Genomic DNA, 9164 nt, shown 5'->3' on the forward strand with positions numbered 1-9164 from the left:
TTTCAATCATTTAATAATTATGAAAATTCTCTCATTATTTTTTTGTCATTTCTTAATTTTTTTCGCTTTTTGTTCATCTTACTAATTTTATGAAATGTTAAAATTGTATTTATTTTATTAAGCTTTATTGATCTATTATTTAAACAATTTATTATTTTTTAGGTTATAAAGAAGGACAAAACAAGGATTGAATAAAAGAATCTTTGTGACTGGTTTCAAGACAGTACATAATTATAGCATTTAGTGAGAAAAAAAGTAAATTCTCAACAATCAAAAGTTGAAATAAAGTGCAAATGAATTCATCCTTAGACTAAATCCACATTCAAAACTGACCTCATATCACACGTGTTTTTTTTTTTTTTAATTTAAATCTTTTTAGAGACACTCTTGTTGAATGGGAAATGTTTTGTATAAATTAATTACCACCACTAACTTCCTACCTACCAAATAAACAAATAAATAAATTCCTTCACTACCTGACATGGACAAGAAACAATAAAGATATAGTAATCTCTGATTTAAAAGGAAAAGAAAAGAAAGCCTTACACCTTTGAGCATATAGTATATAATTAAGTGGTTTCTCACTTATTTTCTTACATAAATTAATATTCTCTACCATTTTGTCTCACCAGCCCCTAAATTAGACTTTTTGACATGTGGAGATTATAGAGTTGACATGGTCTATTAAAGGGTTTTTGCGTATGTATGAATAATTAATGCCCATTCTGATTCCAACTAACTATTTGGTTGGGCTGAATTTGAATTATATTCCCATTTCTGGTGGAATGATATTCTCTCATTGGAGGAAATGCCCTCACTTTGAAATAAATATCTCATTTTAGCGGATTCCAATTCCCACATAAACCAAATAGGCGGAAGTAGGAGTAGGTTATTCCAATTCTATTTCTGAGTAAATCCAATTCCAATTATGAACCAAATGGAGCCTAAAATCATTCATTGTGGCAAATACCCCCTACGTTTTGGGGTGCAAATAGATCAGATCATGATTTAATCGATCCAAAGAGGGGTGATTCGAATCCAATATGAAGATCCGAACAGGGGTGATATGAGATCCGATCCTATTTGGTCGAATTCGGATCACCCTTGTTTGGATCTTTGGATTGGATTCGAATCACCCCCTATCTGATCCAAGAAGATCTGATATGATATATATTATATATTTTTAAATATAAATATATTTTTTATATTATTTTTTATTAATTTGTTATATTATTTATTTTTTATAAAAAACATGTATATATATATGAAAATAATTAGAAAATACTTGTATTCTTTTACTTTATTAAGATTAATATATTTTATTTTTCTTTTCAGAATTTATTAATTTTTAAAGAAAACAAGTCAGATTGGATCATATCTAGAGATCTGATTTACCGATAGGATTCAAATTCAAATTGAGTCCTATTAGATCCGATCGGATCTTTGGATCATGATCTGATCTGACATGAACAATGTCAAATTGGAATTGAATATACCTTAATTTGAATCTCCATTTGCATCCCTACCTACCTTACCCATCAGTTAAAGGGACCCTCTATGATTGCTACATGTAAAGCATCATTGTCCATGTTAGCATGCCAACCTCTTCTTCCATTCCCCTTCCTAATTTTCTCCTTCCTCTCCTACCCTTCCTAGCTCTTTCATTGAGTCCCTCTCCTTTCTCCCTTTTCCCTTCATAGTCCTCTCATAAAACCAATTCAGCATCCCTCTAGCTCATTGTCAATCCCTACACATTTCTAAGAATTAAAGAGCACACCCTATATGTATATATATATATATATATATATATATATATATATATATATATAATTTAATTAATTAAATAACATTCTAGAAGTGGGCTCATCAACTCTTAAAAAAACTGTCAAAGTGGTTATTTCTGGTCACAATTTGAATTTTAATCTTAACTAAGAATTCTAGGGTTCAAAAACTGATAGTGCATTAAAGTTATGTAAATTACCAGAATTTAGTTTAATTAGAAAATCTATTATCACAATAATACTTAGTAATTAAATATTGAAAAATATAAGAAAATAATCATCACCATTACTAATTAAAAATAATACTAATCTTTCATTAAATAATCAAGTGAATATTACATTTTGATTAATCTTTAAATTTTTACAGTAAAAATTTTAATTATAATAATTATTATGATAATAAAATATAAATTAAATACTTAATAATAACAATAATAATCAATGTTTTCAAAACTGGACTTGACTAGATGGTTGGACCGGAAAAAGGGAATCAGTCTCCTGACTGGTTTTGTTTCACCCTAGAACCACTTTTTGGCAAAGAACCATTGATTTGGTTATCGAACAGTTGACCTAGGCAGTCGAATTGTTCAAACTGTCGACCCAGACAACAGTTTTTGGTCATTTTATAATTTTTTTATCAGAACAGGTCGTTCGTTTGGTTTGAACGACTGGACTGTTTGATTCGTGAACCGGACCCCTGAACTGTCTATTGTCCAATTCGGTTTTAAAAACCTTGATAATAATTAATTAACTAAATATTATAATACAAATAATCTTTAAAAAATAAAAAATTAATAATAAAAAGTTAGACATTTTTTGCTTAAAAAAAATAAAAATTATCAAAAAAAGGGTCCCACTATGATATGGAAAACCATATCATATCTGAAACTCTGCTACTGCCACGTATACAATAGTTACCGATAATTATTTTTTTATATGTTAGTTAAAACTTAAAACACTCTTTAACCTATCTGTTAACGGAATCCTCCATTTCCATTCTTATCTCCTTCCAGTTTCCTCTTCTGGTCGAACTTCTCCCTCTTGAAATCGTAAATCCACAATGCCTTCAATCAGCATCCAAGAGGTTATTCACCTCCCTCACTCTCTATCACAGGTATATTATTCTTTCTTCTTCTTCTTCTATAAAATTCAGAAAGAGAACCAATACCTACATATGAACAAAAGCAAGTGAAAGATATCCTAAGAAAAATAAAAATAGAAAACCAAACAGAAAGAAAGGCTTACGAATCATATAGGATCACGTAATAAAATACCTACAAAACTACTAGTCCTGGTCATATTATCTGATCCAACATTGCCCAATCCAATATAAATCATGATCAAACCTTGCTTAAGAAACTGGTCTACAAACCTTGTTTATAGAGTGGGTCTACAAACCTTGCCTAAGAAGCTGGTCATATTGATGGGGTCAGATTTATATTGGAAGCTGGTCTACAAACCTTGCCTAAGAAGCTAGTCAGATTGGGTTATAATGGTCTACAAACTCGAATAAAACAGAATGAATATTCCTGGTCTACAAACCATGCTAAAACTTAAATGGGATCCAGATTAATGGGGATCTCCCTAAGAAGCTACTATTGTCTGAGCCTTGTTGAGGATCACTCCTTCATAGCATCCTCCTTTGTGACCCTGTGTTGGATCCCAACACGAGATTTGCATCTATGACGGCCAGTCGTTCGAGAATGATATAAAAGTCCATACCATAAATACCGGTTGAAGGATCATACTTATTAAATGTTGCTACACATTTCCAAGAATCATTGAATCAGTCCTCTCGAAAATACAGTAAAGCTCTCTTCCAATGTTCGCTTCATTCCAATGTGCGTCAATTGCATCTTCCAAAGGTAGGTAGTTCCAAAGTTAGTTGTTTTAGCTCCCTAGGTGAGTTAATGTAAGTCTTTGTTCAATGTAAGTTGGTTCACCTTCAACCGACTCCATCTACTATAAAAACCCCTCTTCTGTACTGATTCGGATATCAGAGAGAAATAGCATAATACATTTACAAAATCTTTTCTCTCGTTCGACTAAGTTCTCTTCTGTCTTTTCTATCATATTTTTTACAGTATTTACTATTACTATCATCTGCAAACCATCAGTGGTATCAGAGCTCGTTCGATCAATCTCTTGGGCGTGATTTCTTCTAAACATTATGTGTGCAAAAGCCAATCATTCCACCCTTTCTCTTCCAATCTTCAATGGAGAAAACTATGACTATTGGTCCATCAAAATGAAGACCAATTTTTGGTCACAAAGTTTATGGAGAATCATTGAGGAAGGATTCTGCATTGCTGAAGACGACACCTCTACTCTTTCAGCAAATCAAAAGAAGATCTATGAAGAGAATCAACAAAAGGATTTTCAAGCACTATTCTGCTTGCAGCAAGCAATGGCTGAGGAGATATTTCCTCGAATCATGGGCGCATCAACTGCAAAAGAAGCATGGGATACATTATAGGAGGAGTTTCAAGGATCTTCCAAAGTACACACTATTAAATTGTAGAAGTTTAGAAGGGTTTTTGAAAATCTTAAGATGAAGGATAATGAGACTACAAAATATTACTATTCTAGAATAAAAGAAATAGTAAATCAAATGAGAGCCTATGGGGAGACTATTTCTGACAAGAAAATAATCGAAAAAATTCTAATCTCTACGAGAGATATGATCCAATAATTTTGGTGATAGAAGAAATAAAAGATCTAGAAACACTATCACCAACTGAATTGATGGGCTCTCTCAAGACATATGAAAATAGGTGTGACAGGCAGAATGAAAATTCGGTTGAAGCTTCCTTTCAGTCTAAAGTTAATCTGCGGTCTCATAAACCAAAAGTTGATGGAAGAAAGTCACAAGGAAAACCAAAAGAAAATAATGACAAGTATTCTTCATGTGGTATTTGCAAGAAGAGAAACCACTTGGAGAAAGATTGCTGGTTTAAAGGAAAACTACAGTGCCAAAACTGTAAAAAATTTGGCCATGTTGAAAAAGTTTGTAGATTCAAGAAAACCCATCAAGCTAATTTTTTAGAAAAGACAAATGAGGAAAATAATCTCTTTTATGCTTGTCATTCTGCAATAGAAGAAAAAATGATACTTGGTATCTTGACAGTGGGTGTAGTAACCACATGACTAAAAATGAAAGCATCTTTCATGGTCTTGATAAAATCAAGACAAAAGTCAAAATTGGTAACGACGACTTTATGGAAGTAACTGGCAAAGACACCATTGTTGTTGACACCAAACAAGGCAAGAAATATATAAATGATGTACTTTTTGTCCCTAATATTGATCAAAATCTACTCAGTGTGGGCCAAATGATAAAAAGATGTTACTCTTTACATTTTGAGGGAAACTCTTGCATAATCTATGATAAGCAAGACAAGTCCCTTGAAATTGCAAAAACAAAAATGATAGAAAATAGATGCTTCCCCATTCAATGGAAAGATGCAAGTTATATAGCAATGTAAGCACAAGTGGACGAGTCATGACTATGGCATAGAAGATTCGGACACTTTAATTTCCATGGATTAATGATTCTTCAGCAGAAGAATATGATGCGTGACCTACTAGTTATCAAGGAATTCAACAATGTTTGTGAATGGTGTATGCTCGGAAAACAACATCGACAACCCTTCCCATCCAGCAAAGCTTGGAGAGACAGAGCCAGGCATAGAAGATTCGGACACTTTAATTTCCATGGATTAAGGATTCTTCAGCAGAAGAATATGATGCGTGATCTACCAGTTATCAAGGAATTCAACAATGTCTGTGAATGGTATATGCTCGGAAAACAACATCGACAACCCTTCCCATCCAGCAAAGCTTGGAGAGACAAAGAGCCATTGGAGTTAATTCATACAGCTGTTTGTAGTCCAATGCGTACTCCGTCAAATAATCAAAACAGGTATTTCATCCTCTTCATTGATGATTATACTAGAATGACATGGGTTTATTTTTTGCAAGAAAAATCGTAGGTTTTTTATATTTTTAAAAAATTCAAAGCCCGTGTTAAGAAGCAAAGTGGTCACAACATCAAGACCATAAGAAGTGACATAGGCAAAGAATATACTTCTAATGAATTCAGCAAGTTCTGTAAAGATGAAGGCATGGAGCATCAACTTACAGTCGGGTACTCTCCAAAACATAATGGAGTATCCAAAAGAAAAAACAGAACAGTTATGGAGACTGCAAGAGCCATGCTCATGGAAAAGGATCTTCCCAAAATTTTCTGGGCAGAGGCAGTAAGCACTGTTGTCTATTTACTCAACAGATGTCCTATTAAAGTTATGCAAGATAGGACACCAACTGAAGCTTGTAGTGGGCAAAAGCCATCAACAAAGCATCTCAAAGTTTTCGGATGCATATGCTACACACATGTCCCACAAGAGAAAAAAGGCAAACTGGATGAGAAGACTTAGAAAGGAATTTTCTTAAGCTATAGCACTCAATCAAAAGGCTATCGAGTCTATAGCTTAAGGAATGAAAAACTCATAATTAGTCGAGACATAAGCTTCGATGAGGATGTTGCATACAATTGGGAGACAAAATAAGTTGAAAGAAAGACTATCAACTTGCCTCTATTACCAAGTCAAAGAATTGAATAAGATCGTGATCAAATCAGTTCGCCAACATAATTGGAACCAGAACAAGTTTCACAGTCAACTCCAGACTCACCACCAAGGTGAACTAAATCCTTAACGAAAATATATGAAACATGCAACTTGATGATCATAGAACCAAAAAGCTTTGAAGAAGCTTTTAAGGAAGAAAATGGAGAAAAGCTATAAATGAAGAGATAAAAATGATCAAAAAAAATAAGACTTGGGAGCTTGTGGATCGCCCACAAGACAAAGACACTATTGGAGTTAAGTGGGTCTACAAGACAAAGCTTAACTCAGATGGCTCAATCCAGAAGCTTAAAGCAAGGCTAGTTGCCAAAGGATACTCACAACAATACAGTATCGACTACAATGAGACATTTGCTCCAATTGCTTGCCTTGACACAATCAGGGCATTGATAGCACTAGTTGCACAGAAGAAATGGAAAACTTTTCAACTTGATGTAAAATTTGCATTCCTCAATGGCTATCTTAATGAGGAAATCTATGTGGAGCAACCTCAAGGGTTCGTGGTGCAAGGACAAGAAGACAAAGTTCTCAGATTAAAGAAGGCATTATATGGCTTAAAACAAGCTCCACAAGCTTGGTACAGCAGAATCGACAATTACTTCTTGGAGCAAGGATTCAGGAGGAGCTATAGTGAGCCAACACTCTACATCAAGACTCAAGGTACAAATGACATTCTCATTGTTTCTTTATATGTTGATGATCTCATTTATACTAGAAATAATGAGAAGATGGTCAAGAAGTTTAAAGAAGACATGATGAAGACTTTTGAGATGACTGATTTAGGCCTAATGCATTATTTTCTTGGAATTGAAATAACTCAAGAAGAAGAAGGGGCATTCATCTCACAAAAGAAGTATACAGAAACTCTTTTGAAGAAATTCAAAATGGAAGGGTGCAAAAACAGTCTCCACCCCATTAGACAACACTAAAGCATTCAAAAAGGAAGATGGCTCACCAAAGGCAAATTAATCACAATTTCAGAGTATGATTGGAAGTCTTCTCTATTTAACTGCTACAAGACCAGTCATCATGTATGCAATTAGTTTACTATCAAGATTCATGCAGAATCCAAGTCAAGTCCACCATGGAGCAGCTAAAAGAATAATAAGGTATTTGCAAGGTACAAAGAGCTATGGAATTTGGTACAGAGTCACACATGACTCTAAGCTCATTGGCTACACAGATAGTGACTGGGCAGGTTCAGTAGATGACATGAAAAGTACATCTGGTTATGCTTTCACACTTGGATCAGGGATATTTTCTTGGGCTTTAAAGAAGCAACTCTTGCACAATCATCAGCTGAAACAGAATATATTGCAATAGCAATAACAGTGAGCCAGGCTATATGGCTCAAAAGGATATTTGATGACATGGGAGAACCACAAGTTGGTGCTATTGAAATCTACTGTGATAGCAAATCAGCTATTGCAATGGCAAAGAATCCCATATTTTACAGCAGAACAAAACATATTGGCATCAAGTATCACTTTATCAGAGAAGATGAAGGAAACAAAGAAATAGAACTCAGACATTGCAAAACTGAAGAACAATTAGCTGACATATTCACAAAGGCTCTACCAAAAGGCAAGTTCGAATTGTTACGAGACGTGATTGGAGTTGCTGAAATGTGCACCAAGGAGGAGTATTAAATGTTGCTACACATTTTCAAGAATCATTGAATCATTCCTCTCGAAAATACAGTAAACTTCTCTTCCAATGTTCGCTTCATTCCAATGTGCGTTGATTGTCTTCCAAAGGTAGGTAGTTCCAAAGTTAGTCATTTCAGCTCCCTATGTGAGTTAATGTGAGTCTTTGTTCAATGTAAGTCAGTTCACCTTTAACCGACTCCATCTACTATAAAAACCCCTCTTTTGTACTGAGTCGAATATCAGAGAGAAATAGCAGAATACATTTATAAAATCTTTTCTCTCGTTCAACTAAATTCTCTTATGTCTTTTCTATCATATTTTTTATAGTATTTACTGTTACTATCATCCACAAACCATCAATACTTGATACCCAAATTGATATGCTCGTGATTACCGAAACTGAAGCATCCAATATCACTGAAGTTCCTCCTCAACAGCTCGTATTCCTTGACCTTCAACCCACTTTCTAGAAGTTGTGTCGCCTTCTCACCCTTGAGTGTGATGTAGCATGCAATCTTCTCATTATGTCTTATACCAAAAGACCAAACGATGTATTTAGCCTTTGAGAAAATGGGGTCTGCCCACTCAGCTGCTCCAACACCTTCACGACTCTGGTGAGACGATCTTCACTTTCACCGACGAAGATGTTGAAGACTAATTTTTGAACTTTGATCTTTCGCATTGGATTCGAGAGCTTCGTCGAGGTTAAAGAAGCAACCGAGTAGGTTGATCGTTTACAAAGGGAAGCGGTGGGATAGAAGCAACCCTCGTCATATTCAACTTCACCTTATTAGCTCTCAGGTGAGTAGGGGGAGGGTGACGTTTAACGGTGAAAAAGTTAACGTCTTTCTTATCTTTAAATAATTTTTTTTTCAATATAATTTTAATTGTTGTTTTTGAAACCGGTTACCCGCAATAATACAAATCGAAAAAGAATTCATCCGATATGATTCCATATCATAGATTTTCCCCAAAAAAATACTAACTCCTTACTTAATTCGGGTCATTCTCTCGTTTAAGAACGTAATTGACTAAAAAATTGGTAGAAAAATCGTCCCATATACCGTCACAGTCGTTCACATATGACA

The 9164-nt window shown here is 34.4% G+C and overlaps 1 pseudogene; it reads right to left on the reverse strand.

The window, feature by feature from the left end:
• Nucleotides 1-3365: 3365 nt before the first annotated feature.
• On the reverse strand, nucleotides 3366-8782 carry LOC148874244 (large ribosomal subunit protein uL5 pseudogene; annotated as a pseudogene).
• Between the last annotated feature and the right edge of the window lie 382 nt (nucleotides 8783-9164).

The sequence above is a fragment of the Nelumbo lutea genome, chromosome 1, assembly GCF_056320005.1.
Source record: "Nelumbo lutea isolate HS-2025 chromosome 1, American lotus-T2T, whole genome shotgun sequence".
NCBI classification, from domain to species: domain Eukaryota; kingdom Viridiplantae; phylum Streptophyta; class Magnoliopsida; order Proteales; family Nelumbonaceae; genus Nelumbo; species Nelumbo lutea.